The 18362-nt window shown below is 42.1% G+C and overlaps 1 protein-coding gene, 1 long non-coding RNA gene and 1 other non-coding gene across 3 annotated transcripts in view; all 3 read right to left on the bottom strand.

Annotated features, from left to right (window-relative positions):
- The window catches only part of Abcb11 (ATP binding cassette subfamily B member 11), a 71755-nt gene extending 65135 nt beyond the window's left edge, over nt 1–6620 (bottom strand). The window contains exon 1 of the mRNA XM_050121925.1: nt 6139–6620. The gene's annotated coding sequence lies outside the window, so the exon portion shown is untranslated. The remainder of the gene's footprint in view (nt 1–6138) is intronic.
- Nucleotides 1395–1499, bottom strand: LOC126489722 (U6 spliceosomal RNA). Its single transcript, XR_007589001.1, has one exon. It is a non-coding gene; the product is annotated as a U6 spliceosomal RNA (small nuclear RNA).
- Nucleotides 6621–7197: 577 nt separating the features above from the next.
- Nucleotides 7198–18362, bottom strand: LOC126489196 (uncharacterized). Its single transcript, XR_007588881.1, has 4 exons — nt 18248–18362; nt 12245–12407; nt 9185–9300; nt 7198–8590 (listed from the first exon to the last, which is right to left on the bottom strand). It is a non-coding gene; the product is annotated as an uncharacterized lncRNA (long non-coding RNA).

The raw sequence follows: 18362 nt of genomic DNA, 5'->3' as shown, positions 1-18362 counted from the left end.
AGAGCGGGACCCATGAGGCCCCGCCCTTTCCTGAGACACTATAAGCGTAACAGCTGTCCAGAGAAGGGGCGTCATCTTCTCCCATCAATGGTTCTTGCTCCGGTAAGCAGCCTTCCACCTACGCTCTGGCAAGCAACTCTAGTCAGGCAGGATGAGCCGCACGGAAAAGGAAGATATACAAGCAAGACTGGGAAAGTGAGAAGAAGTCCAGCAAGAGAGGGAAACAGGTGGGATGAAAGATGGCTAAAATTTATTATACAAGTAACAATAAGTAGGAAATTATCAACCAATTAAAAAGGCAAATAAAAATTTAATTTGACCACTAATAAAAAACGAAATTTCTCTATATAGCTATATTTTACATTTTTATTTAAAATTTTGCGTTCAAAATATATTTTGATCATAGTTTTCCCTCCCCCAGGAATAAACATTTCTATATATAACTTTTAGCATACATTCTGATATCAATGTAACTGAGTAAGAAATAAAAGATTAAACGCTGTTGATCTATACACATTTGTATTCAGTAAAATTGTGTGTTATGACTTTAGAATGTATGTATGCTAAGGATGAACTCACAGTGAAAATTAGGAAATATTTGGGACCTGATAATACAGACAGAAAAGCCGTGGATCCCGCTAAAAGGACACTCAAAGATTTGGTTGTAAACATAAATGCACTTAATTCATTAAAAGATTAATGAATGAATGCCATTCTCCTTAAGAACCTTTCGAAAACAAGACTACGGGCCTGGTGAGGACACCCTGTGGCTGGGCACTTGCCTAATGCTAGAGGCCCTGGGTTCAAGTCTCAGCCTAACAAAGGGAAAAGGGGAGATTTCAAAATTAATAAGACTTACTTTAAAAAAAAAAAAAAAAAAGAGTAAAATCTAGAGAGGCCAGAGCAGTTTAAAAGCTATTCTCTTCAGATTGCCAAAGACCAGACAGAACTCAACAAAACATACCAGGAAGACATATATAAGTCACAAATAAACAGCAGAAAGCAAATAGGCAAGAGATTAAGCAGAAAAAGTTAAAATCATAATCAAATACTTTGAGAAACTTTATGTAATAAAGTAATAAACTTAAAAACCAGGATAAGACTGATTTTTTAGAAAAGGTATGAATTATCACATTTTGCTTAAAAGAAAAATTATAAATGTAAAAATGAATAATTATTAAGGACATCTATTCAATATTCAAAAAATCCCCACCCCTAAAAATAGGTTTAGATTAATGACATAGACAAGTTTTACAAAACTTCAAAAACTGCGTGATTCTAATATTGCACATAAATTAGATTTTAATTTATAGGTTTTTGGAAGAACCTTTCTGTCTTAGTTAACTTGTGCATTATATGAAACAAAAATACAAGAAGCAAAGAACAAAGTCATCAAAAATATGGAATACTTCTCAAATTTGCATGTCATTCTTGCTCAGGGCCATTCTAACTTCTCTGTACGGTTCCCACTTTAGTACAGGTGCTGTTGAAGGGAACACCATCAATCGTTTTCTTAAGTAGTGAAGTAGGACAGACACTCAACTCATTTCCTAAGGCATCTTTAATCTTACATCGGATAGAGAATGCTATAAGGGAAAAAACAGACTTACCAGAAAATTGACTTTCAAAAGTTAAGCATGATGTTCTATATGTTAATCAGTAGCTTACAAAATACAATGAAATGGGGTTGATTTAGAGCATAGAATGGTTAGTTAATAAGACAAATGATCATTTCAATAGACTCAAAAAATATTTGTTATCATTAATATCCATTCCTGGTTTTAGAAGACCTATAAGGTTGGAAAAAAAATAAAGTTTTGCAAGAGTAGCAAAGAAATGGGTCACAGTTAGGAATAGGTACTAAAGCCATTGGACAAAATCCAGGCACGGGCTAAACCCCAATAGTGCGAAGTGCTGTGAGGACAGAGGGCGAGTGCTCTTTCGTCCAGGTAATAAAAACACTAGATGATCGAATAACTTTTGGAGAGCAAATTGGAAATACAAACAAGACTAAATGTACTAATGATAGGTTGTAGAAGATCCTAGTTTATTATTTTCACTCATAATTGTTTTAAAAACCAATTAAAACTGAAATGGCATTTAGAATATGCCAGAAATGTTCTTTACATATGTCTTGACTTTAAATCATTCAGTAGGGGCTGGTGAAAAGGCTCAGCAGCTAACAGTGCTTGTCACCAAAACTGCCTGCCCTAGTTTAATTCCCAGAACCTAAATGCCCAAATCGTAGGATGGTAGAATGAATCCCACAAATTGTCCTGTGACTTCTATATACATGCGCGCGCGCGCGCGCGCACACACACACACACACACACACACACACACACACACACACACGGGCATATGCAGAGTAAAAACAAACAAAAAACTAATCATTAAATCCTTGTCTCCTGAAATGGCAACTTGCTCTCTCCACATTTTCCAGACACTGGATCACGAGCACATTAGTAACTGGTTAGTAACTGGAGCCTAGATTCAAACTCCACATTATATGAGATCCAAGCTGAGACTGTATTCGCGTGTTTACTACAGCATGTCTTAGGAACCCAAAGCTTAAGAAAAAAAATAACTAGAAAATGAGTCCATGGTGTACCAAACTTTTGTAATTCAGACTAAATGACAAGGAGAATCCAGGAAAAGTATGGTTCGGAGAGATAAATAACAAGTCCTTATTTATTCTCTCTCTCTTTCTCTCTCTCTCTCTCTCTCTCTCTCTCTCTCTCTCTCTCTCTCTCTCTCTGTCCCCTCTCTTATTCCCTTCCCATTCTTATTAACCTCTACTTTCCCTTTTCCAGATTTATAGTTTTGTGTTGCACTGTGTGACCTATTTAGGTCAACCAGAGCCACTCATGTGACCCCTGTACTGGAACTATCCACTGGAGCCTTGGGGTGGGGGGTCACAGTAGACACCAAAGGCAAAGATTCCCCCTCTCCCTGAAGCATCACAGTAACAATAGTGAGGTCCCTGGATCCCAACAAGACCTGTTCTTCTTTATTCAATCACCAATTCTTTTTCCTAACTTACTCCTTCATTTGAGAAGTTTCTGCCAGGGGGGGGCTAGAGAGATGGCTCAGTGGTTAAGAGAAGTTTCTGCCGGCTGCTGTGCAGCAGAAATAAGAGGCCAAAGTACAGGGCCTTCCCTCAGATCCTGGATTTTCACAGATCCTGTTATTGTTTTTGCTGCTGCCTGGTGTTTTTGGACTGAGGGCACAATGGGAGTTGACCCAAGATCTTACTACATAGCTCTCTGGCCAGGAACTCACTATGTACACCGAGGTTGGTCTTTAACTTGCCCCTCAGATTATAGTAAGCACCACCAAGCCAGTCATGGTTTTTAACATATCTCTGAGGCCTGACTAATCCATTTTCAGCTCCATGAGCTGATCCTGTTGAAACCCACAAAGAAAGAGAACGCAAGTTCCTTTTGTCCTTTATGCTTCTACACCTAATCCTCTCGCTCCTTCCCCAACTCTGCTTTCCAGGATCCTTTGCAGTCAACCCACTGACCTGGCTTCATCCAGGTCACAATGATACTGAAGTTTTTTTTTAACACTAAGTGTGGAGAAAGTGCCCAGAAAATTAGGAAGACTTGAATGAAGGTGTTGTTTGTGATCCTTCCACAGAATGGATTGTCTCATACCGTTACAATGTAGAATGGATTGTCTCATACCGCTACAATGTAGAATGGATTGTCTTAAACTGCTACAATGTAGAATGGATTGTCTCATACCGTTACAATGCAGAATGCAACCCATCCATTACAATAGTATGTTTTCATCCATTGGCTGATTTAGGAAAGATCTCAGGAAAAGCTTGCAGCAGTCCTGGAGAGAACACCTCTCCTAGACTGAAACCCTAGCAATGCAGAAATCCAGTTTGCAATGATAAACAGACTTGTTTGGCAGGATCTTGAGGATGGGCCTCTTCCTTTGGAAGTTTGTTTTTTGTTTTGTTTTTCCCTTACCAACAGAAGCAGTCACAATGCCACCGAATCTACTTTCTCAGTTAATACCTTATAATGCTTAATTAGCACCTAAACCACACTATCCATTGCTAAAAGTTATAATCAGAATTGCTTAACAATTTGCAATGATAATTTTTTGGCAAGCATAAGATAATTCAGAGCTGAAAACAAGATTTTGCGCTATTTGTTTTTTATTTGAATTTTAAGATATTGAATTATTTTATCTCCTCCAAATCTTTCAGGAAAAGATTGAAAATTTTCAAGGTCTTTCAAAAAAAATCAGTTTTCGGAAACATCAGAGAATCTAACAGTTTAAGGCAGAAATTAATATTTCTATGCAGTGGTTGGCTGACACGGCTACCTAAGTAGGAACCCCTTGAGGAGACTTGACTGACCACATCCCACTGTCCTTCTCTGTTCAAGGACATGTGATATTTAACCTGTCTACTGTGTAACTTTCTGTTCAACTTCTGCTGATAAAAGATGGAATCTTATCAACTTGGAAATAAACACTCAAGGTCAGTTCCCTGATGATATCTTAGAGCGTGGACAGCAACCTGTAGAAGACCACTGCTGAGTAGAAGGGCAGGGACCAGAAACTGCATGGTTGCCTGGGAGACACTGGCCTGGCAGACACTCCAGAGGAAGGAGACAGACACAGGGTCCTCAGAGCCTTGCGGGGCCAGGGTTAAGATCCTGGGAACACAAAATGTCAATGACCACTGTTTTTATTGTGTTGCCTTGTGGTGGCCAAGATGCAACGCAGCTTGGTGGAATCCAGATTAGAGCAGCTGATGGAAAGGTTGATCTTCTCAAAGGGCCTGGTCCACACTAACAACTGACTCTTGGTGTTAAAGAAGGGAAGAAAGGAGGGAAGAAGAGAGGGAGGGAGGGAGGGAGGGAGGGAGGGAGGGAGGGAGGGAAAGAAAGAAGGAACTTTAACTGATCTTTTAAAGGAAAGAAGGAAGGAAGGAGAAACAGATGCTCAGAACTGGTTTCAGAGTAAAGAATCTTATATTCTTATTGCAATAAGGGCAACCAAATGACTGCCTGCTCGTTCTCTCTCTCTCTCTCTCTCTCTCTCTCTCTCTCTCTCTCTCTCTGAATCATGGCTTTATTGGAATATAGTTACAACATTCACCCTTTTTTATTGTCTTTGGTCACATCACTGAATATCTCCGACATAAACTGAAAGTCCTTCGCTGTATTTACTTCCTGGCTCTTTACAGAAAATCCTCCCACTCCAGCACCATGAAGTCAGTTTAGAAGAGTGAAAAAATTCTCAAAAATGTGATTTTTTTAAAACTAAACTATTGCCTAGAGCATCAACCTTCTAATTAGCTTCACCCTGATGGAGCTTCTGGAGTGAACAAAAGATGGGTGATAGACTCCTGGAAAAATTGCAGCTATGATGACCATAGATGAAGGATATGCGTGAGCACCAGCTTGGGAATCTCTGGAATGAACACGTTCACCATGAATTTGCCCTGGAGAGAAACTCAAGGTAGACGGAGGAAGAAAGGAAGCAAGGAAAGAGCATATGGAAGGCCCAGAACCCAGAGACAGAACAGGAGCAAAAACTGAAGAATAACAATGGGTCTTGGCGGGGAGGGGGTGCAAGCTACCTCTGGAGCTGCTGTTGATCCTTGGTTCTTTAACGCTGGGGTCTTGGGGCTTTATCCCACCAACAATGGGAGTTCATGAAAGGTTTTAGGCAAGAAGAGAATAACTGATCTTTTAAAGTCTCTGATGAGTCTTGAGATTTTTGTGATTATTAGTTCAAACAGGGTCATGTTTTTATAATGCCAAGCTTAAAAAGCCTCACTCTGCCATTTTTACTTTGGGTGATCTTTTTTTTTTCCTATCTATTCACCTATTTTTAACACACACACATTTCCAAGACAACTGATATACCAAATAGCACTGCTTTAAGACAGCCACCAGGCTTCCCTCGTTGATTATACCAAGAACGCAGCCCTGCATCTCCACACATCTACCCAAGGGCTATCTATACCCCTAGCATATGACAACACTGGGCTTTTGGTAAATCTGAAACACAACCCCCATAAACTGAGATTTAAAAAGAAAAAAAAAAGATAAGGACAGACTTGGAAAGCAGAGACTTAAAATGCTACTGGCAAATGCAGTCACTTACCTGTGGATGTGAATTTGAAAAAGCCAGAAGAAGCCAGAGACTCCACTGTGGAAAGTCAGGGTTGTACAGCCATTCCCAAGATCAGTTTTCATCGTAATAAAACATTGAACAGAAATCAGGTCTTTTCCAGAACGCTGACTATTTGCTTATAGGTCAGTGCCCTAACGTCCAGATCTAGCACAGGTCAGTGACAGGAGAGGAAAGGTCAACCTTACTCAAAGCAGTAACCCCAACCCAGAGCGCACTGGGAACCCTCAGAGGGTATCAACAAGCTTTAGAAACCACTGATTTGCCTTAGAATTCGGCCCGACGGTAGAGGGCCTGGTGAGAGGCTTGGCTCTTCCTTCCTAAGCCCCCCCCCTTTTTTTTTTAAGCTACTTTAAAAAAAATCTAACAAGACAAAATACTTCTAGTCTTCTCCGTCAATTTGAGGTGGCCCTTGTGACATCCCGGGGTTGCAGGCTCTCCGTGATCTGGAACCAGCCCCAAAGTTTTGTGGAGAATTGATAACATGCAGTTGCCTTCTGCTCAGAGCTCTGAGCACACGGGTGACCCTTGACCCTGGTCTGATAAGTCAGTAACCTTAGGCTCTGCCCACCAGGGGCAGTAGAAATGCATGACTTTTAAAACACATTCCTGGTAACGAAGAATCAAGGCAAATGAATGCTTAGAGCTACCAGGCCTCTTCTTCTGCCTCCTCACTGTTAGTCTTAAGGTGGTTCTTTTTACTACTTTTCTTCTTTATTAATTTGAATTGCATTGCTTTTGAAAGTAATAGAGTCATATGAATCAAAATGCTACTTATTTTTTTTATTTTTTCCTTGAAAAGGGGTGGTTGTAGGGTTATTACTGAACATGGGGCCATGACTTGTGCCCCAAGTCAGGATTGGCCACCTGTCATTCATAAGCCAATAAAAACAGGCAAATTAATAACAGAAAGCAGAGAAGGGATATTTATTCATTGGTCCACAGAGACAGAGATCCAGTGAGCACTCAGTCTCTGAGCTCCTGAAATGAGATCAAAGTTTATTAAATAGAGTGTTGGGGACCAGCTTTGACAAAATTCCTATGTTCCAAGGTAGGAATGTGAGGATTAGAATTATTAAGCAAAAAGAACAGAGATATGAGAGAAATAAGAGACAGAAACACAGGACAGCATCAGGAGGGGCATACAGTGAATACTGAACCCCACATTTTCCCCCACATGCTTATATACTTCACCCCAAAAGGGGAGGGAGGAAGCAACAGACTTCATTAACATGGCATAAAGAATAGTCTCGAATTCTCTGACCTTTGGTCCAGGTGGAGCAGATCACCTCTATACCCAAAATACTAATTAACCACACTCTAGATCAGTATCGCTTGTTTGCAGCCATGCCTGTTGTCAACAACTTTGAAAGAGCAAAAATAGGCTCAAACTCTCTGCCCTTTAGTCAAGGTGCAACAGGCTCACACCTGTGTGTGCCTTCACAATAGAGCGCCAAAGAAATGCACCTCTAAGAGGTTCCTGCCAAGGTGTGGTCCCACCTACCACTGACCGTGCTTCCATCTTGCTCCTGTAAGGCAGTCGAAGAAGTTGTTAGAACTGTGTGAAACCTCAAGAGACAAGTACCACCACCCTGCCACTGGTATCTCTTCCTTATCCCAGCATGAGCATCTCAGTGAAACTGCCATTTCTTTGGGGTGCACTCTTTCAGTAGTCCGATGGGCAGATTGAGAGGTGCACTTTAGAACGTCTTCATTTCTTCCAGGCCAGCCAGAGGACCCTGAAGAAGACCGATCGTGCTTGGCAAGTCCTTCTTAAAGCATGCCCACCGTGCCCACAGATGGCTTTTGAGCAAAAAATGCTGGATGTTGCAATCCAGTGGCATGATGTTTACCTAAAGTGGTGAAGACAAGCCAAGAAAGACTTTCAGAGGCAGGGAGAAGGGTTGCAGTCTGAGACTGTTAACCCAGTAGTAGCACAGAATAGCAGGGAATGGCCAGCTATGCTTTTATTATTATATAAATAATTTTTTGCTTCATTATTATCATTCTACGGCTCAATATGAATTGTAGAAACTCAACATTAGTCATCTAACCCAATACATACAATCGGCTGTACTTGGGTAGTACAGGGAGCAACAGAAAGAAAAACAGCTAACGTCGTTTCCTTGGGTACCTCTGTTTTTCAAGCAAGTCATGTGGACGGATGTAGTTCCTGTAGCTTCGCTCACTACAGAGGGAGCCAAAAACAAATGACCTCATATTTAGGTTCTACCGTTTACTGGAAACTTGACTTAGCTAAGGTCATGACTTGGCTAGCTTCATCTCCCCAACATGAACTCCACCAGGCTTTGCGTGAGATGAAGTCGATAGTGGAGGAAAGTTCTTATTCATCCAAGGACCGGGGATGACAAAGCTTCTATCATCCTTTAGATGCAGCTCTCAGGGTTTCCTTGGATATTGACATCTATCGCACAAGGGAAGGATGAGACATAGGATAATTTACATGAACAGTTTCTATGAGCCAAACTTGGGAGTGGCATTCATTATTTCTGGCCACATTCCATTCACAAGGACGCTTGTCATATGGCCGCCCCTTATTGAAAGAGAAACTAGGAGATTAGGTCTAACTATGTACCTACAAAATCCCGTTAAAAGCTAGACAACCTCAAGAGGTGGGGTTTGAAATCACAAAGACGGTGGTTTAGGTAGTACTACTTATATGACCGAAGTCAGTGACTCTGTCTCAAATATCCTTTGAGAGCCTCGTAATGAGGCATAATCAAATTAAGGAGAGCAGCTACTACAACTCAAAACACATTCTCAGAAAGTCTCAAAGAACTGATGAAAATATTATTGCTTTTAACTAAAAAAATTAATATGAAAACATAATAACCCCAAATAGCCAAAGTTATGCTAAGGACAGAACCATTAGAGATAACACAGTGTTTGATTTCAAATTATACTACAAGCTAGAGTAACGAGGCCACGTGATACAGGCACAAAACCCGACAATACCAAAGGACTACGATAGAGGACCCACGCAGCTGTGACCACTTACCATCTGACAAAAATGAGGAAAACACGGGTCAGAGAAAAGACAGTCTCTTCAACAAGTGTGCTGGATAAGCAGATATTCGCCTGTGTTAGAGTGAAGCCAGAACTATATGTCTTGTCCTGAATGAAGATCCATTGAAAACTGCATCAGCCTCCTTAACGTGAGACTGGAATCCCTGATATGGTTAGAGGAAAGCAGGGGAAATACTTCAACATGGAATACAGTTTGCACTTTCTGAAACACGGCCCCGGTAGCGCAAGAAATTCTCCCAAAAACTGATGGATGGGATTGTCTGAAGTTAAAGGGCGGCTCAGTGAAGGAAACAATCCCCAGGGTGAAGAGACAGCTACAGAATGGGAGAAAATCTTGGAGAGCATCTACAAAGAACTTCAAAATTTAGACAGCAAAAGATCAATCCTCCAGTCAATAAATGTGCAAATACATGAAGCAAACAGTTCTCAAAGAAGAAATACAAATGGCCAAAGTGTATTTGAGAAGTTATTCGGCATCCTTAGCCATCAGGAAAATGGAAGATAAAACCATATTGGGATTCTGTCTTACCCTAGTCCTTGTCAGAATGTCTCCTGAACCTCCCCGCTCCCAAAAAGGAACAAATAACTGTCAAGGATGTGGAGGAAAGGGGCCCTTTAGACACTGCTGGTGGGAATTTCTACAACCACTATAGAAATCAGTATGGAGGTTTTACATAAAGCTAAACACTGCACAACTATAACATTCAGGTATACGCTCTGAGATATACTTAGACTAATTAACACATCACAGACATATCTACCTGCGTATTCCTGCTTGACAAACTGTTCACATTGCTCGTGCTATGGAACCAGTCCAGATGCCCTCCAACAGATGAATAGATAAAAACAATGTGATAGATACAGGTATAGAGAGATATAGAGGGATGAATCCAGTTGTTTAAATAAGTTAAAAAATTGTGAAATAAGTAAGTGGGTGAAACGTTGTTCTCTCCAGCTGCTTGCCATCTTCGGCACACAGCTCTTGGACAGAACTTCTGTTTTTATTTTTCTCTTCCCTCTCTAACAGAGGAAAAGGCACTAGAATATAGACTTGATTCTGTCAGGGGTTATTCGATCACACTGCGAACCCCAAGACTGTATTTGTGATAGTTAAATAAGATTAGCCTTGGGTCAGGAGGCTGAGTTAGCAACTAGTCAACAGAAAGTAGTCCTAGAGCATCAGGGGCTTCCGAAAGAGTTAAATAAATGGACAGGGAGTCACTGGGAGGGACTTGGAATGCTAGGGCTTTTTATGCTGTAGGGGGGCAGGACACTCTCCTTCAGAAACACCAGCAAGGAGAGAAGGTTCGCTAGTTGTGACCCAGCTTCTCTGAGCTCACAGGTTTTCTCCCCAGCCTTTGAATCTTGAGTCTTATTTATAAAGAGAATCATAGAGCTTTAGTTAAAGCTATCTGTAGCAGTCAGGTGGTGGTAGCACACACCTTTAATCCCAGAACTCGGGAGGCAGAGGCAGGTGGATCTCTAAGAGTTCAAGGCCATCCTGGTCTACAAGAACTAGTTCCAGGACAGGAAAAAAAAAAAAGCTACCTAGTGGCAGTGACAGAGTTGGTGAAAACAGATTTCCCTGCAGGCTGCAGCCTGAGTGACGAGACCACTACCAGAGAAGCAGGCTGGTAACTGCAGAGTCCCAATCGCTGACTGGAATAGCAGTAGATTAGGGTGCAGCCACAGTGCTGAAGTCAAAAAGACTTGATTAATTAGCTAATCTTTTCTCCTGGACAGATATGGTGGCAGACACCCATGATCCCAGGACTTAGAAGGTCGAGGCGGGAATATATTGTAAGTTGAGGCTGGCCTAAACTACATAGTGAGACTATGTCAAACAAACAACATATATCTATACTATATCTATATCTTTATCTATAGAAACACACACACATATACCTTGACTGTAATCGTTCTTGTTTTTTCTTTCTCTTTCCCTGACGCACCATTAAAGATGATGTCAGGTAACACCAGAAATTTTACAACAGAGAGGAATAAGTCAAATAAATGAGAAAATCAGGGAGAAATCTGCTGTAGACTAAAAGAAGTCACTAGTAAGTGCTGCACCCTTGGTGTTCAGTCATTGCTACTGTTACGTGGATTCTTTCGTCCCTGGAGGGGAACCAGCCTGCCTAAGGCCTTGGCTGATGGGTTTCATGTCTGAGTTTTATCCAGAACACCTCCCTCCTGGTGATGCAGCCGTCTTGGAAATGATTCTTCACTGGTGCCTGTTTACAGGCAAGCCCGGGTCACGGCGGTGCGTGCCAAGTGAGTATAAATTTGGCGTGGGTGGTGTCTACTACTACTCCCTAGCTCAGAGCAAGGTGCTTCATGCTTCACACAATGTAGACTGGGAACTGGGAATAGTTTTGCCAAACCTGTCCTACGTGTCTTGAAAAACAACCAAATAAACTCCTGAACTCTGCATCTATCTTTCGTTAAACTTTCCACCACATGTATAGTGAAAACGAGACAGGCACGTTGTTTTTATTATTGAGTTTCAAATGGCTGCATCGAGTCTCTCAACCCTTATTTATTAATGCTGGGTGACACCTTAAGAACCAGGACCTTGGCCTGTGAAATGCTACCACAGCAGTACTAAGCTGGGTTCTCTTATGGACCCAAACAGATAGAATGAATATATGATAATAAAAGGGGATTTACTAGGCTGGCTAAGGATGTGTGTGGTCCAGGTAGTCTAACAAGGTCTGGTTCCTAATGGAAAGGCCAACAAGTCCAGGCTGCTGTGCATCTGGACCATAGGATCCAGCAGACCTGATGGCACTTACGGTGGCAGTGGTAGATAGGGGTGCTAGCTGGAGCCTTGGACAGGCCTCTTAGTTTTGCTTCCTATTGTTCTGATAAAGGCCATGGCCATAGGGAGCTTGAGAAAGGAAAGGGTCCATTTCATCATGTCACTCCCAGGTCACAGTTCATCACTGAGGGAAGTCAGAGCAGGAGCTCAAACAAGGCAGGAACCTGGAGGCAGAAGCTGATGCAGAGGCTATGGAGGGGTGCTGCTTACCGACGTGCCCAGCCTGCTTTCCGCCAGTCCAGAGGCGGCATTGCTCACAGTGAGCCAAGTCCTCCCACGTCAGTCATTAATCAAGAAAATGCCCTACAGGCTTGCCTGCCATCCCTTAGGATGGAGTCAATTCCGCGTTGAGAGTTCCTCATTCCAGATAAGTCTAAGAAAAAAAAATTATCAAGTTAAAAAAAAAAAGTCAGACAAGCAGTGAGTTACCTAGACCCAATTCGCTAATTCACTGCTAACCCTAACCCTTTGAAGCCACATGATTGAAGAGTCACAGTTGAAATAATCACTGAAAGTCCCTAACCAACAGGTGTGGTGTGCGCTTCTGTAATCCCAGCACTCCGGAAGTAGAAGCAAGACCCTGTCCTGAAAGCAAACCAAACTAAAAAGGAGCTGGCTATGCAGACCCTGTCTTAAGCACCAACCTTCAAACTAAGACAGGAAAAAAAAAAAAAAAAAACAATTAAGAGATCGGAAGCCAGATCTAACTTGCATCCACTCTGGGAGAGCTGGCGAGAACCTCTCTGGATTCCTGCAGACCCTACACCAGAGTTCACATAGCCTCAAAGATGTGCTATTGGATATGGAAGGACCGCTTCCTGCACTCTCAGGAGTCCATCTCAGCATCCTCCATGCTTACTTAAGGATATATGCTAAAGGCAGTTTACTATGCCACTTCTCCCCGTGTTATCCCCCTCCCGCTCTCCCTCTTCCTCCCACCCTCTCCATTCTTCATAACTGTTGTTTGTATAGAAACGAACACACGTGTCAAGGGGAAGCAAAACTCAAAACGCATCATGTTCTATGAAATTTCACACCCTATCCTCGAAGTCAAGTTGCTCCTTAGAGAGCTTTACCGTTACTTTGCTGAACCTTGCCTGAAAGTCACTGTTTTATGTTACGAGTTTCTACCAAAAGTCTTCCAAGTTTATAGAAGTTTAAGGCAAACATGCATTCAAGGAAAGTTGGCTCCAGGACAAGACCCAGGTCCAGCCAAACTAGACATGGTTATTATATCCCTCTTCTGCTTTCAGTGAGAGTGTCAGTCAGATATGTGACCCAGTTTTGTCCGGTGCAGAAGATCTTTACTGGTCACCTTTAGGAGTTTTAACAGGGGAAATTATTTCATGATTACATTTTTTTTCCTGTTTTCAACATCTATCAAGGGCTACAGTAACCACCTGGTGATCATGACATGATACACAAATGATGAAGATTTACTTGCTGAGGATGCCGGGGTGGGGGGTTTGGGAAGAGAAACACCTGGGACTTGATGGTAGCATTAACCCATTAAACCAACCCTGATCCCAAATATGGTGAGGTTCCATGGCATATAAAACAATCACCTGTATGACTTAAGCCATTATCATTGGAATATCCCTTCTGCATCTACACTAACTTCTAATGCCTATATACCCAGAAAGCTTCAGACATTACATTTTATACTTTGCAGAAAGAGGTACAGGAAGACCCCTCCTCACACACCGATTTTCTCAGAGATAAAATATTCTGCCTTGAAGGGAAGCTTGCTGAGCTCAGGAAGTAAACAACTCGAAAGCTTCAGAAAGTCCCTGAAGTTGACCAGATTCTCTAAACTCCTCCCTCCCCAAGCTCACATAAGTAGCAAAAACTGCTGAGAGACACTCTCAGACAAGTAGAGCTACCTGAGGCAGAGACCAGCTAAGCCTCCTGCAAATGACCGTCCCCGACCTGTTGTGCTGCCTGTAAATTATGCACTGAGCTCCAGGTCTCCAGCATTTGGGTTTCCAGCTTTTCCACACTAGGGTGGGATTTTGATGATATAACCAACTTTGAGTCGTTCCTGTTCCTGTAAGTAGCCACTCACTCATACTCCTGAAAGGAACCACAATAAAACTCAATATTCTACTAAGTTGAACTTCAGCTGTATCCTTTCTTTGGTCTGTAGCTAGCTCCATATCTGGGATGAGTAGACAGGTGTTTTTTTTTTTTTTTATGTCTCTTCAAGAATAGTGTCATACAGCACGCACGTACACACACACACGTATGCAATTATATATATTCTGGAGATTTTAACATAGGGAATTTAGAAGGTGATAAAAGAAAGCAAGACAAGGAAGAACAAAGCAGTTCACATCTCAAATCCCTAAACCAACAACTCATGACTTCAATGACCTTTGACTTCCTTCATCTCCCTTATGTGAGTTCCTGATATGTCACTCATTCATGACGACTATTAAAGCAATGAGCATCTCTGCCTCCTTACTCTGTTTCCTGAATCTCTTATTGCTTGGCTCAATCATACTGGCTCAGCCAGCCATTCGGGTTGTCAGCATGCTGAAGTCATGGCATGGTCTATCCATAGCTTTACTGAAAAGACTATGACGATTATGATGAGCTTAAGTCTGGAGCTAAATCTCTGGCGATGCCTCCAAGGTAAAGTTATCTTGTCTAGCCCCTTGGGGAGCGCTACACCTACCTCAAGCCCAGAAAAAAAAATCCTGGTCTACCTGGTGGCTCCAAAGCGTTGACAGTGAAAGAAGCTGTGTTGAATGCAGGGCTGCAGATATGGCTTTTTATCTGTGGGAGCATACGCAAAAGTATGCCACTTTGAAGACTGTCTCTAACACTGACTATTTTAGTTTAATATTTGCATGTTGTTGAGCCATGTGTAATCAGACCGATGTCTACATCATATTTATTATATATGTATATATGGTAAGTTTGTATAACTACCTTATTTCCAACGCTCTTTCTCAATTCTTACCTTTAAGTATTTAAGCCCCTAAATTCCTTATAACTTCTACCTCTGAGGAAGTGTATCCCCCTTTCTTCACATTCTCACTGAATTTACTTATAGATGTCCCCCTTTCAAACAAATACAGAGACCCACAACCAGACATGCAGAAAGAGCGAAAGAAAGACCTTGGAACACTCCGCTGTAAGTGGGATGTCTCCATCACATCCCTCCCCTCAGTGCTCAGGCAATCCCATAGAAGAGGAGGCAGAAGGACTAAAAGACCCAGAGGGAATGGAGGACACAGGAGAACAGGGCCCTCTAAACCAACCGAGCAAAGCTCATATTACCTCACAGAGACTGCAGCAGCAAATACAGGGCCTACAAGGGTCTGCACCAGGTCCTCTGTGTATGTACCATGGCTTCCTGTTTAGTGTTTTTATGTGATTCCTGAGTGTGCGAATGGGTGGGTCTCTGATTCTTGTGCCTTCTCTTGGGGCTCTTTTCATTGTCAGTTTGCCTTGTCCAAATTTGATGTGAATTTGTTTATGGGGTTTTGGCTTTGTTTTGTTTGTTTTTGGTTGTTTTTCATATTTTATCTTATTATATCTTTTGTTTTGTTTGGTTGTTATCTCATAGAAGCCTAGTATTTTCTTTTTTGTTGTTTTTGTCATAATATTTATNAAAAGGGTATGAACTTTAATATATATAAATATATGTATATTTATGTATGTATATATACATATATTTATTAAAAAGAGTGTAAGTAAAAACTAGAGAAACACTGTCCCAGCTCTGGCAGACCATGACACCGACTTTCGTCACTGCACCACTGTGACTCAGGATCAGATGCGGATGGCACAGCTTTTACACTGATTATAAATTGCTTTCAAAAGTAATTGATTTGGACTTTCCATATCCTTTAATGAACTGCAAATATATTAACAGAAAAGACTTCCCCCCACAAAGACTATACAACTTCTGAAATAAGTCAGGAAAAGCACAAAGGAGTCACAAAAGTACATTGTTTCAGTGCAAACAGAACACACACACATCACACCCACACCTGCATTTCCCAAAGAAAATGGGCGGTCAGCTATCTGTTTCAGCCGAAGACCTATACCGCACTCTGGCTAATCAGAGACTTTCAAACTGTTTTTGGTTTTGGTTTTCAAAGAGAGTGTTTTAACAGACTAAACACTGGTCACCATTGTGTTTTTGTTTAAGGTACAACAGCAGCATGGTTCAAATGTTACTTGCAGCCCTTGGGTAACATAAAACATTTTAAGTAACGAAATACAGAAAGAGTTAAGAGACCACCTGCCATCGTTTTGCCACTTACCATCTGTTCTCCTGGAAAAAAAAAATTCTAACCTTCTAAAATCCTGGTGTACTAAGCATTTCCACAGGAAAAGGAAATCCAATGCTCTAATATCCTCTGGGCGAGAGTGTGGATTTATATGTGTACGTGTGGGTAGGTGTGGAGAAAGGACAGCGAAGTACTTAGTATTCTTAATTCCCTTCATCGCACTGTCTGAAATTTGAAACAAACATCTGGCTTACCAAAGTGTCTTTCTGGTAGTTTGATCCCCATTCTTTGAAAAGAAAAGAAGAAAAAGAAAATAAAACAACCCAGAAAAAGACACGGTGGCTGGCTTGAGAGACAGTCGCAGACACTTTGGCCAGCTCCCGTGGTTCCTCACACCTGCCTTCAATAGTTCAGGGTCAGCGCCTTATTGCCACCCAGAAGCCTAGCATTTTCTAATAAGAGACAGAAAGAGAGTATACAGATAGGAGTGGATGTAAGGAGGAAGTGGGAGAGGTGAGAGGATATGTAATCAGGATATATTGTATGAGAAAAGAATCTATTTTCAATAAAAAAGGAAAAATGCAAAAATAAAAATTTTCAGAAATAAAAGTTTCCCCCCTTTCAAGGGCCTGCAGCTGAGCCTTTGTCCAAGCTGTCAGAGAGCATCTTATTCCTGTGTCCTTAGTTCTCACTTTGTAGCCTAACATTTCTGATGAATTTCTCTTATTCATCTACAGCCTTAAAAGGTCGCTAAGCAGCCCAACGTGTTCAGTTTCTCTTCTCCATTACTGGAAATTCCTGATTCATCTTAAGCCTAAGAAAGACCTCTCCTTATCCTTGACTGACCTCAGTTTTCAATTCCTCCATCTCGGAGCCTAGATGCTGGGAGGCCACCCACGTTCACGACACACACGAGGGATGATCTAACTGTTAGGATGCACGGCCTTGGAAATAGTGGTGGCTCATTGCTCCCTAAGAAGACCATACTAGGATAGCTATTCCCTCTAACCTGGCTTCCTTTCATTTATTCATTCAGAGAATACCTTTTTAACCCAAGACTATCGGCCAACAAAGAAAAGCCTGATGTTTGGGTAGGCACTGCAGACAGGAATAAGCAAAGCGGGTATAGTCTCATGAAGCTTACCGTTCAAAGGAAAACCAATAATAAATAATAAGCCATCATGGAAACTGCCATTTGAGTGTCAAAAATCTGAGAAGACCTATTCATAAATATTCCAGAGACAGGGCTGAGCAAAGGGACCTGACATCTTGAGGACTTAGACATCGCTAGTCTGAGGAAGGTGTGTCAAAGGCCTTGGCCGTGATAAAGAAGGAAAAGGAGAAAACAGCCTGTATGGCCTGCCCAAGGCGGGGAAAGCTGTCAGACAAATCAACTAGAAGAAGGCCGCCGTGGCTGGAAATGGTGAGACAGGCAAACGATGCTGTGACCCATGGGTAGAGAGGTGGGCAATGTTAGACCCAACAGAAACCCCAGGATGAATGTCTGTGATGCCTATTAGCACATCAAAGCACATGCTAGCCTCTTGGCTTCCCCAGAAAGTGCCTGTTACAGAGTCCCGGGGTGGCATCCTGGCTCCTCTGAGCTCTCCTCACCCTACTCCCTCCCTAAACTTCTCCAGCCCATGAGTTTTGATTCCCTCCCCCTGCTTCTGATTTCCTACATAACCCCGCCATTTTGGCCCTGCGCTCTCTTGGCACCATTTGCTCTCTCATCTCTTGGTCTACTTGCCCCTCTCTCTTCTCTTCCTCTCTTCCTCTCCCTCCCTGCCCTCTCCCCCCTCTCATTGACTTGGTTCAGTCTACCAACCATGTTTAGTCTACTGCTTTCTCTCCCTGCTCTGGACGCTTCCAGATGCCTCTGGCTGTTCTCTCTCTCTCTCTCTCTCTCTCTCTCTCTCTCTCTCTCTCTCTCTCATATCTACAATAAAAGCCTTCTCCTCAACCATACCTTAGAGAGGCTATGCCCTCATTTTCGTTCCAGCAGAAGGCTGATCATGCAGACCTCGTGAGTCATATTATGATTTGGAAGCATGTGAAGAGCGTGCTGTCTAGCTTGCATTCAC

Source organism: Alexandromys fortis, unplaced genomic scaffold (assembly GCF_014885135.2).
Source record: "Alexandromys fortis isolate MF-2015 unplaced genomic scaffold, M_Fortis_MF-2015_v1.1 scaffold_8_9099976_23576923, whole genome shotgun sequence".
NCBI classification, from domain to species: domain Eukaryota; kingdom Metazoa; phylum Chordata; class Mammalia; order Rodentia; family Cricetidae; genus Alexandromys; species Alexandromys fortis.
The sequence above is the reverse complement of the archived record's forward strand: the minus strand, read 5'-3'. Positions and strand labels throughout refer to the sequence as shown.